The following is an 11,758-nucleotide window of genomic DNA, read 5'->3' on the forward strand; positions in this document are numbered from 1 at the left end:
AGATCCCACATGCCAGGGAGCAACTAAGCCCGTGAACCACAAATACTGAGTCCATATGCTGCAACTACGGAGGCCCACGCGCCTACAGCCCGTGCTCCACAATGAGAGAGGCCACTGCAATGAGAGGCCGGCGCGCTGCAACGAAGAGTAACCCCCGCTCTCCGCAACTAGAGAAAGCCCGCACGTAGCAACAAACACCCAACACAGCCAAAAATAAATAAATTAAATAAATACATTTAAAAAAGAAACTGTCAAGGTTATCAAAAACAAGAAAAGCCTGAGAAACTACCACAGCCCAGAGGAGCCTAAGGGGGCTTGATAACTAAATGTAATGTGGTGTCCTGGATGGAAGCCTGAAATGGAATTAAGGACACTAGGCAAAAGCCAAGGAAATCTGAATAAAGTACAGACTCTGGTTAATATTATTGTATTAATATTGGCTCATTAATTGTAAAAAAGGTACCACACTGGTGTACGGTGTCAATAATCGAGGAAATTGGGAATGAGATATATAAGAACTCTGTATTATCCCCTTAATTTTTCTGTATATCTAAAACCATTCTAAAATAGATATAGTCTATTAGATAAAACAAAAAAGGTAATGATGATTTGATTGTAACATCAGACTAGTGATACTTTGAGATATCTATAAAAACTGCCTTAGGAAATTGTCTGTGGTATCTGCTGGGGATATAGTCACAGGTACTCCTAATATTATTGTGGTTTGTTGTCTGCATTTAGATTTAAAGGACATGCTAAATACTAAATTGCAGCTAGAGGTTAGTGAAATTAAAGATGTAATATTCCCATCCAGATTCCACATACACTTTGATACATATTAAGAATCCCCTGCTCTTTGGTGAGGTCTAATTTTATGAAAGTGAAACTCAGAGAGATGAATTAGGTTGTTCCAGCTTTTTAAAAGCCCGCATTCTAGGGTCAAGAATTCTTACTGAGCCTTGTTGAAACTGTTTGCTACACTACCTCCTAATTTTGGAACTGCTAAACAGAGAGTTGGGAACTCTTCCTAGATTAAAAGTACTGCCTTGGCCTTGTGCAATTATACTGTTTAGGTTGCTGGACAAATCCAAGGATAAAACTGGCCTGGACCTAGTGATGGGCAATTCCAAAAGCAAGCTGAATGTGAGAAGTTCACTCACAGAGAACCCTAGGGTCAAAAAGCCTCTCTACTTGGGAATGGCTGAACACCGGGAAAATAAGCCCTGGTTCAGCTGTAAAGAGAGCACATCCTTGGCCTTTTTTTCCCCCTTAAGTCCGGAAACTGATGATCTGGTCAGCTTAGGAGAGGGAGGAAGGGAAGGAGGGAGGGAGGAAAATGAGAGAGAGAGAGAAACCTGTTAATAGCTGGTGCCAATTTAAAGAGAAGGAAAGGGTTTATTATATACGTATATGCTAATATTATTCCTAAAGCCAATTCTGATAAATCCTTCGGGAAAGAAAGAGATGCAGCCACCTGTTAATGTGGCTTCAGCTTCTTTGTGTCCAAATGTTACAGCTGTCACCAGACCAGCCATTCCACTTGGGGCGGGGCCAGGGGGTTAGAGGGGGAACATCTGTCCACTAAGGACACTACTGAACAGCAACAAAATCTTGGGGCGACCCCTCTCTCTTTCCTCGAGTGCTTTTGCTAGCCGGTCCTACTTCCCCACTCCTTTGGGAGTTTCCTGTTCCATTACGTAGGCAAGAGGGCGAGAGGTCCCAGCTTTCCTAATTGTGAGTGGTTTGGCTGGGTGTGTACGTGCGAGTAACTGTGTGTGTGTGTGTATGTGTGTGTGTGTGTGTGTTGAGGGAAAGTGGAGCTTGCTACAGGGGCTTGGAAAAACTAGTCGCCAATTTAAAATATTTTCGGAGTGTTTGAATGATATCTTCAAAGCTAATCCCACTCTCAAATTCAGCGAAATGAACAATACAGATAAGGAAGATGAAGAGGGTGGAAAACCCACACAGCGGAATGGAGCTGTGCATGCCGCGGGAGTGACAGGGGAGCGCTCAGAGGTAAGGCGCTCTGCAGAGAAAGTCACTCTGGCTCTTCTCTCTCGGTCCACCAGCCGGCGACGCTTCTTCTGTAAAAGCATTCCTAGAAAATAACCCTACAACCGGGAAGGGTAGCGATCTTTGAGCGCAGTTTCCAGGAGCCGGTCCCCGCAGCAGGAAGAGGCCCCTCTCCCCCCGCGGCTGGCGCGGAATGTGGCGATCCGGCCCGGCGCGGGGGATGACTTCCTGCGGCCGGAGCTCGGCGGCGGAAGCGGCGGGAGCAGCTGCTGCAGCTGGCAGGTGGGGTGGGGGCCGGCCGAACTGACCAAGCACAGACCCGGCGCGGCGGCACTGCGGCCCCGGGGCAGCCGGCGCGGGGACATGCGCTGATTCGATCCCTCCGGAGAAGGTAAGCAGCCCGGCTATTATTAGCCTCGGCCACACTAATGGGGTTTGTAATACAGAGGGAAGAAGGGGAATATCCCTGCCGCCTTCTGCAATGGGAAAAGGAGCAGCAACTGGAATTGAATTATCAATCAGCCAAGTGCTTGAGATTATTGGAGGAGCGGTGTTAGTGGGCAAACAAAGAAGGCGGTCAGCCTCTGTAATCTTAAGATAATCAACCATTGCTGTGCCACACTCGCTTAGATATTGAAGAGGATTCAGAATGTAAAATAATTTGAGTTGCACTTTTACGTTGCTACCTTCAACCTTCGCTTGGTTATTTTTGGTTTGCGAGCAGCAGGTTCTTGTCAGCAGCCTGGAGAAGTAATCGGAAATCTTCCCTCTTCTTTTGCCTTCCTCAGTCTTCTCCCCTTCCAGTTATTAGAATGGGTCTGCACATTTCAACGTCAAACACCCACTTCAATACTGAACCTTTAGAAAGAATCTCCAATTAGAGGAGAAACTTACCTCCTGGAGTTCAGCTTGGGTTGAGCAGCACTTGTCCCCACTTCTCCCTTCATTTACCATCTTCTCTTGTCAATCATTTCATGGATTCCCCCACCCCCCACCCCGGGGATGCTGTGCTCATTAACAAGCCAGCTCTTGTCAGCTCCTGTCCACCACCTCTGTTCCGTGACTGATTTTTCAAGGACCCAGAAAGGGCATTGCCTTATACCATGTTTGGACTATTATCTGTGTCCTTCCCCAAAATGCATGGCATGAAAAATCCTTTAAACTCAGTACCAACATGGTTTCAGATAACTCCCTTCATTGTAGTCACTGCAGCTACCAGATGGGTTTCGAGGACAGCAGGATCTGTTGGGGTGTGAGAAAGAGGGCTATACCTACATATTTTGCTCCACGTGCATAAGAATAGGTGGAAGTAGAAATGCAAATGTCAGTCTGTCCCGTTTTTCTTGAAGCTTTTTTAGTCCAGCTAGGTTGTGAGACACCTAGCTGGGTAGGGTATGGGGCAAGTCCTCCTGCAAAAGCAAGCAGTGTGTTTGTCCTAGGATTCCCCCAATAACCTCAAAAGAGATTCCAGAGAGGCTTTTCCCACAGGCAGTCAGAAAGCCAGGGGAGGTGGCCAAGGTAAACCTCAGGTTATTTGGGCATCCTCAAGTTAGTCTCCCCTTTTAGGGGTTCTGACCTAGGATTTCCCCACAAACGCTTTGCTGCTGAGCTCAAGTGCCCATTCTTGTTGCCACCTAGGGATGTACAATTGAATGATATTCTGTGAAATAGTGAAGATTGCTATGGTGGGGATTACAAATGTGCCACTTCACCAACAGAGAACAGTTGCAATAAGCCAGACTGTGTGGTGTCTGTGTGCCAATATTCCATTTAAGAAGAGATTTGTTATCTTTAAATCTGAAATTAAAGAGACAGTTTGACTCAAAAGGCCATGGATTTTATTTTAACAAATTAAAATAGGAGATCAATGAAAAAGAGGTCCAGGGTTTATAGCTAACCTTCTTTTTTATATATTGCTTTAGAACAAGATACTGGTTCTGAAAAATCATGTTACTTCTATTATATATTGTTATTGTTTTTCTGATTACAAATTCTCTATTTATAAATACACTTTGGAAAGATTTGAGTTGGTTTCTTTGTCTCTATCTTCAGTATATGAGGCAGAAGGAGTGGAGGGGGGTGGGCAAATCCCACTCCAAGTGGCCCACTCAGAGAATTGTTCCCCGGACCATGCAAACCTCTGGACCGATATTGTTTTGGCTGGTTGTTATTATTATCTTTAAATGTGGTTTGGGTTTGAAATATTAAATTTTCAATATTCTAAAATTTTGACTCAGGCACACCAACTAGAAGAGAGAACAAAGAACAAGAATAGCAAAACTATTTTCCACCTTTCTTTTTTTCTTCCCCCAATGTATTTATTTATTTATTTATTTTTATTAGTTTCTGCTTTATAACAAAGTGAATCAGTCATACATATACATCTGTTCCCACATCCCTTCCCTCATGCATCTCCCTCCCTCCCACCCTCCCCTTCCCACCCCTCCAGGCGGTCACAAAGCACCGAGCTGATCTCCCTGTGCTCTGCGGCTGCTTCCCTCTATCTATCTACCTTACGTTTGGTAGTGTACATATGTCCATGCCTCTCTTTCGCTTTGTCACAGCTTAGCCTTCCCCCTCCCCATATCCTCAAGTCCATTCTCAAGTAGGTCTGTGTCTTTATTCCCGTTTTACCCCTAGGTTCTTCATGACATTTGTTTTTTAATTCTGTATATATGTGTTAGCATACGGTATTTGTCTTTCTCTTTCTGACTTACTTCACTCTGTATGACAGACTCTAGGTCTATCCACCTCATTACAAATAGCTCAGTTTCGTTTCTTTTTATGGCTGAGTAATATTCCATTGTATATATGTGCCACATCTTCTTTATCCATTCATCCGATGATGGACACTTAGGTTGTTTCCAGCTCCGGGCTATTGTGAATAGAGCTGCAATGAACATTTTGGTACATGTCTCTTTTTGAATTATGGTTTTCTCAGGGTATATGCCTAGTAGTGGGATTGCTGGCTCATATGGTACTTCTATTTTTAGTTTTTTGAGGAACCTCCGTACTGTTCTCCATAGTGGCTGTACCAATTCACATTCCCACCAGCAGTGCAAGAGTGTTCCCTTTTCTCCACACCCTCTCCAGCATTTATTGTTTCTAGATTTCTTGATGATGGCCATTCTGACTGGTGTGAGATGATATCTCATTGTAGTTTTGATTTGCATTTCTCTAATGATTAATGATCTTGAGCATTCTTTCATGTGTTTGTTGGCAGTCTGTATATCTTCTTTGGAGAAATGCCTATTTAAGTCTTCTGCCCATTTTTGGATTGGGTTGTTTGTTTTTTTGCTATTGAGCTGCATGAGCTGTTTATAAATTTCGGAGATTAATCCTTTGTCAGTTGCTTCATTTGCAAATATTTTCTCCCATTCTGAGGGTTGTCTTTTGGTCTTGTTTATGGTTTCCTTTGCTGTGCAAAAGCTTTGAAGTTCCATTAGGTCCCATTTGTTTATCTTTGTTTTTATTTCCATTTCTCTAGGAGGTGGGTCCAAAAGGATCTTGCTGTGATTGATGTCATAGAGTGTTCTACCTATGTTTTCCTCTAAGAGTTTGATAGTTTCTGGCCTTACATTTAAGTCTTTAATCCATTTTGAGCTTATTTTTGTGTATGGTGTTAGGGAATGATCTAATCTCAAACTTTTACATGTCCCTGTCCAGTTTTCCCAGCACCACTTATTGAAGAGGCTGTCCTTTCTCCACTGTACATTCCTGACTCCTTTATCAAAGATAAGTTGGCCATATGTGCGTGGGTTTATCTCTGGGCTTTCTATCCTGATCCACTGATCTATCTTTCTGTTTTTATGCCAGTACCACACTGTCTTGATTACTGTAGCTTTGTAGTATAGTCTGAAGTCAGGGAGCCTGATTCCTCCAGCTCCGTTTTTCGTTCTCAAGATTGCTTTGGCTATTCGTGGTCTTTTGTTTTTCCAAAAAAATTGTGAAATTTTTTGTTCTAGTTCTGTGAAAAATGCCAGTGGGAGTTTGATAGGGATTGCATTGAATCTGTAGATTGCTTTGGGTAGTAGAGTCATTTTCACAATATTGATTCTTCCAATCCAGGAGCATGGTATATCTCTCCATCTATTTGTATCATCTTTAATTTCTTTCATCAGTGTCTTATAATTTTCTGCATACAGGTCTTTTGTCTCCTTAGGTAGGTTTATTCCTAGATATTTTATTCTTTTTGTTGCAGTGGTAAATGGGAGTGTTTTCTTGATTTCATTTTCAGATTTTTCATCATTAGTGTACAGGAATGCCAGAGATTTCTGTACATTAATTTTGTATCCTGTTACTTTACCAAATTCATTGATTAGCTCTAGTAGTTTTTCGGTAGCATCTTTAGGATTCTCTATGTATAGTATCATGTCATCTGCAAACAGTGACAGCTTTACTTCTTCTTTTCCAATTTCGATTCCTTTTATTTCCTTTTCTTCTCTGATTGCTGTGGCTAAAACTTCCAAAACTAAGTTGAATAAGAGTGGTGAGAGTGGGCAGCCTGGTCTTGTTCCCGATCTTAGTGGAAATGGTTTCAGTTTTTCACCATTGAGGACAATGTTGGCTGTGGGTTTGTCATATATGGCCTTTATTATGTTGAGGAAAGTTCCCTCTATGCCTACTTTCTGCAGGGTTTTTATCATAAATGGGTGTTGAATTTTGTCGAAAGCTTTCTCTGCATCTATTGAGATGATCATATGGTTTTTCTCCTTCAACTTGTTAATATGGTGTATCACATTGATTGATTTGCATATATTGAAGAATCCTTGCATTCCTGGAATAAACCCCACTTGATCATGGTGTATGATCATTTTGATGTGCTGTTGGATTCTGTTTGCTAGTATTTTGTTGAGGATTTTTGCATCTATGTTCATCAGTGATATTGGCCTGTAGTTTTCTTTCTTTGTGACATCCTTGCCTGGTTTTGGTATCAAGGTGATGGTGGCCTCGTAGAATGAGTTTGGGAGTGTTCCTTCCTCTGATATTGTTTGGAAGAGTTTGAGAAGGATGGGTGTTAGCTCTTCTCTAAATGTTTGATAGAATTCGCCTGTGAAGCCATCTGGTCCTGGGCTTTTGTTTGATGGAAGATTTTTAATCACAGTTTCAATTTCAGTGCTTGTGATTGGTCTATTCATATTTTCTATTTCTTCCTGAGTCAGTCTTGGCAGGTTGTGCATTTCTAAGAATTTGTCCATTTCTTCCAGGTTGTCCATTTTATTGGCATAGAGTTGCTTGTAGTAATCTCTCATGATCTTTTGTATTTCTGCAGTGTCAGTTGTTACTTCTCCTTCTTCATTTCTAATTCTATTGATTTGAGTCTTCTCCCTTCTTTTCTTGATGAGTCTGGCTAATGGTTTGTCAATTTTGTTTATCTTCTCAAAGAACCAGCTTTTAGTTTGGTTGATCTTTGCTATCGTTTCCTTCATTTCTTTTTCATTTATTTCTGATCTGATCTTTATGATTTCTTTCCTTCTGCTAACTTTGGGGGTTTTTTGTTCTTCTTTCTCTAATTGCTTTAGGTGCAGGGTCAGGTTGTTTACTCGAAATGTTTCCTGTTTCTTAAGGTGGGATTGTATTGCTATAAACTTCCCCCTTAGAACTGCTTTTGCTGCGTCCCACTGGTTTTGGGTCGTCATGTCTCCATTGTCATTTGTTTCTAGGTATTTTTTTATTTCCTCTTTGATTTCTTCAGTGATCACTTCGTTATTGAATAGTGTATTGTTTAGCCTCCATGTGTTTGTATTTTTTACAGATCTTTTCCTGTAATTGATGTCTAGTCTCATAGCATTGTGGTCTGAAAAGATACTTGATACAATTTCAATTTTCTTAAATTTACCGAGGCTTGATTTGTGACCCAAGATATGATCTATCCTGGAGAATGTTCCATGAGCACTTGAGAAAAATGTGTATTCTGTTGTTTTTGGATGGAATGTCCTATAAATATCAACTAAGTCCATCTTGTTTAATGTATCATTTCAAGCTTGTGTTTCCTTATTTATTTTCCTTTTGGATGATCTGTCCATTGGTGAAAGTGGGGTGTTAAAGTCCCCTACTATGATTGTGTTACTGTCGATTTCCCCTTTTATGGCTGTTAGTATTTGCCTTATGTATTGAGGTGCTCCTATGTTGGGTGCATAAATATTTACAATTGTTATATCTTCTTCTTGGATCGATCCCTTTATCGTTATGTAGTGTCCTTCTTTGTCTCTTCTAATAGTCTTTATTTTAAAGTCTATTTTGTCTGATATAAGAATTGCTACTCCAGCTTTCTTTTGATTTCCATTTGCATGGAATATCTTTTTCCATCCCCTTACTTTCAATCTGTAAGTGTCTCTAGGTCTGAAGTGGGTCTCTTGTAGACAGCATATATATGGGTCTTGTTTTTGTATCCATTCAGCCACTCTGTGTCTTTTGGTGGGAGCATTTAGTCCATTTACATTTAAGGTATTTATTGATATGTATGTTCCTAATCCCATTTCCTAAATTGCTTTGGGTTCGTTATTGTAGGTATATTCCTTCTGTTGTGTTTCTTGCCTAGAGAAGTTCCTTTAGCATTTGTTGTAAAGCTGGTTTGGTGGTGCTGAACTCTCTCAGCTTTTGCTTGTCTGTAAAGTTTTTAATTTCTCCATCAAATCTGAATGAGATCCTTGCTGGGTAGAGTAATCTTGGTTGCAGGTTTCTCTCCTTCATCACTTTAATTATGTCCTGCCACTCCCTTCTGGCTTGTAGAGTTTCTGCTGAGAGATCAGCTGTTAACCTGATGGGGATTCCCTTGTGTGTTATTTGTTGCTTTTCCCTTGCTGCTTTTAATATGATTTCTTTGTGTTTAATTTTTGACAGTTTGATTAATATGTGTCTTGGTGTATTTCTCCTTGGATTTATTCTGTATGGGACTCTCTGTGCCTCCTGGACTTGATTAACTATTTCCTTTCCCATATTAGGGAAGTTTTCAACTATAATCTCTTCAAATATTTTCTCAGTCCCTTTCTTTTTCTCTTCTTCTTCTGGAACCCCTATAATTCGAATGTTGGTGCGTTTAATGTTGTCCCAGAGGTCTCTGAGACTGTCCTCTGTTCTTTTCATTCTTTTTTCTTTATTTTGCTCTGCATCAGTTATTTCCACTATTTTATCTTCCACCTCACTTATCCGTTCTTCTGCCTCAGTTATTCTGCTATTGATCCCATCTAGAGTATTTTTCATTTCTTTTATTGTGTTTTTAATCGATGCTTGATTCATCTTTAGTTCTTCTAGGTCCCTGTTAACTGTTTCTTGCATTTTGTCTATTCTATTTCCAAGATTATGGATCTTGGAAATAGAATCTTGGATCAGCTTTACCATCATTATTCTGAATTCTTTTTCAGGTAGACTGCCTATTACCTCTTCATTTGTTAGGTCTGGTAGGTTTTTATCTTGCTCCTTCACCTGCTGTGTGTTTTTCTGTCTTCTCATTTTGCTTATCTTACTGTGTTTGGGGTCTCCTTTTTGCAGGCTGCAGATTCGTAGTTCCCGTTGTTTTTGGTGTCTGTCCCCAGTGGCTAAGGTTGTTTCAGTAGGTTGTGTAGGCTTCCTGGTGGGGGGGACTAATGCCTGTGTTCTGGTGGTTGAGGCTCGATCTTGTCTTTCTGGTGGACAGGTCCACGTCTGGTGGTGTGTTTTGGGGTGCCTGTGGCCTTATTATGTTTTTAGGCAGCCTCTCTGTTAATGGGTGGGGTTGTGTTCCTGCCTTGCTAGTTGCTTGGCATAGGGTGACCAGCACTGTAGCTTGCTCGTCGTTGACTGAAGCTGGGTGCTGGTGTTGAGATGGAGATCTCTGGGAGAGTTTTGCTGCTTGATATTATGTGGAGCTGGGAGGTCTCTTGTGGACCCGTGTCCTGAAGTTGGCTCTCCCACTTCAGAGGCACAGCACTGACTCCTGGCTGCAGCACCAAGAGCCTTTCATCCACCCGGCTCAGAATAACAGGGAGAAAAAGTAGAAAGAAAGAATTAGTAGAAGAAAGAAAGAGAGAGGGAAAGAAAGGAAGAAGGGAAGAAAGGAAGGAAGGAAGGAAGGAAGAAAGAGAGAAAGGAGGGAGGCAGGAAGGATGGAAAGAAAGAAAGGAGGGAGGGAGGGAGTGAGGAATGAAAGTAAAAGGAAGAGTGAATGGAAGAAGGGAGGGAGGGAGGAAGGAAGGAACGAAAGAAAGAAAGACAGGAGGGAGAGAGGGATGAAGGAAAGAAAAAGAAAGTGGAAAGAAGAAGGGTGGGAGGGAGGAAAGAAAAAGAAAGAAAGAAAGGAGGAGCCGAGGGAGGGAGGGAGGAAGGGAAGGTAGGAAAAAAAGAGCAGGTAAAGTAAAATAGAATAAAATATGAAATATAGTAGCGTTATTAAAATTAAAAAGTAATTATTGAAAAAAAAACGGCCCGATAGAACCCTGGGACATATGGTGGAAGCTAAGCTATACAGAGAGAATCTTACACAGAAGATTACACATACACATTCACAAAAAGAGAGCAGGGGGAAAAATCAAAAATCTTGCTCTCCAAGTCCACCTCCTCAATTTGGGATAATTCGTTGTAAAAAAAGGAAAAGGGCGAGAAGTCTGAAATCTTGCTCTCTAAGTCCACCTCCTTAATTTGGGATAATTCGTTGTAAAAAGAGGAAAAGGGGGGAAAGTCTTAAATCTTGTCCTCAAATTCCACTTCCTAAATTTGGGATGATTCGCTGTCCATTCATGCACTCCACAGACACAGGGCACATCAAATGGACCGTGGAGCTTTAATCCGCTGCCTCCGAGGCTGCACAGAGAGATTTCCCTGTCTCTGCTCTGTTCTCACAGCTCCCGGGTCTCAGCCTTGGACCTGGCCCCGCCTCTGCGCGTAGGTCGCCGGAGGGCGTCCGTTCTTCACTCAGACAGGACGGGTTTAAAGGAGCCACTGATTCGGGGGCTCTGGCTCACTCCGGCAGAGGGGAGGGAGGGGCGCGCAGTGTGGGGCGGGGCTGTGGCGGCAGAGGCCGCCGTGACGTTGCAGCAGCCCGTGGCGCTCCGTGCGCTTTCCCGGGAAAGCCGTCCCCGGGTCCTGGGACCCCGGCAGTGGCGGGGTGCACAGGCCCCCCGGAAGGCGGGGCGGACAGTGACCCGCGCTCGCACACAGGCCCGGCGGCGGTGGCGGCGGCGGCGGTGGCGGCAGTAGCCCCAGCATCTCACGCCCGTCTCCGAGGTCCGCGCCTTACCCGCGGCTCGCGCCTGTCTCCGGCACTTCCCCAAGCAGCCTTCTTAATGCCCTCTCCTCGTGCACCAGGAAACAAAAGGGAAAAAAGTCTCTTGCCTCTTCGGCAGCTCCAGACCCTTTCCCCGGACTCCCTCCGGGCTAGCCGTGGTGCACTAACCCCTTCAGGCTCTCGTCCTTTCGCCAGCCCCAGTCCTCTCCCTGCGCTCCGACTGAAAGCCGATACCCGAGCCTCAGCTCCCAGCCCCGCCCGCCCCGGCGGCCAAGCAGACAAGCCTCTCGGGCTGGTGTGTGCCTGAGGGCACCGATCCTCTGTGCCGGAATCTCTCCGCTTTGCCCTCCACAACCCTGTTGCTGTGCTCTCCTCCGCTACTCCTAAGCTTTCCCCCTCCGCCACCTGCAGTCTCCGCCCGCGAAGGGGCTTGTAGTGTGTGGAAACCTTTCCTCCTTCACGGCTCCCTCCCACTGGTGCAGGTCCCGTCCCTATCCTATTGTCTCTGTTTATTCTTTTTTTCTTTTGCCCTACCCAGGTATG

Source organism: Mesoplodon bidens, assembly GCF_964165515.1.
Source record: "Mesoplodon bidens genome assembly, contig: HAP1_SCAFFOLD_436, whole genome shotgun sequence".
Lineage (NCBI taxonomy): Eukaryota > Metazoa > Chordata > Mammalia > Artiodactyla > Ziphiidae > Mesoplodon > Mesoplodon bidens.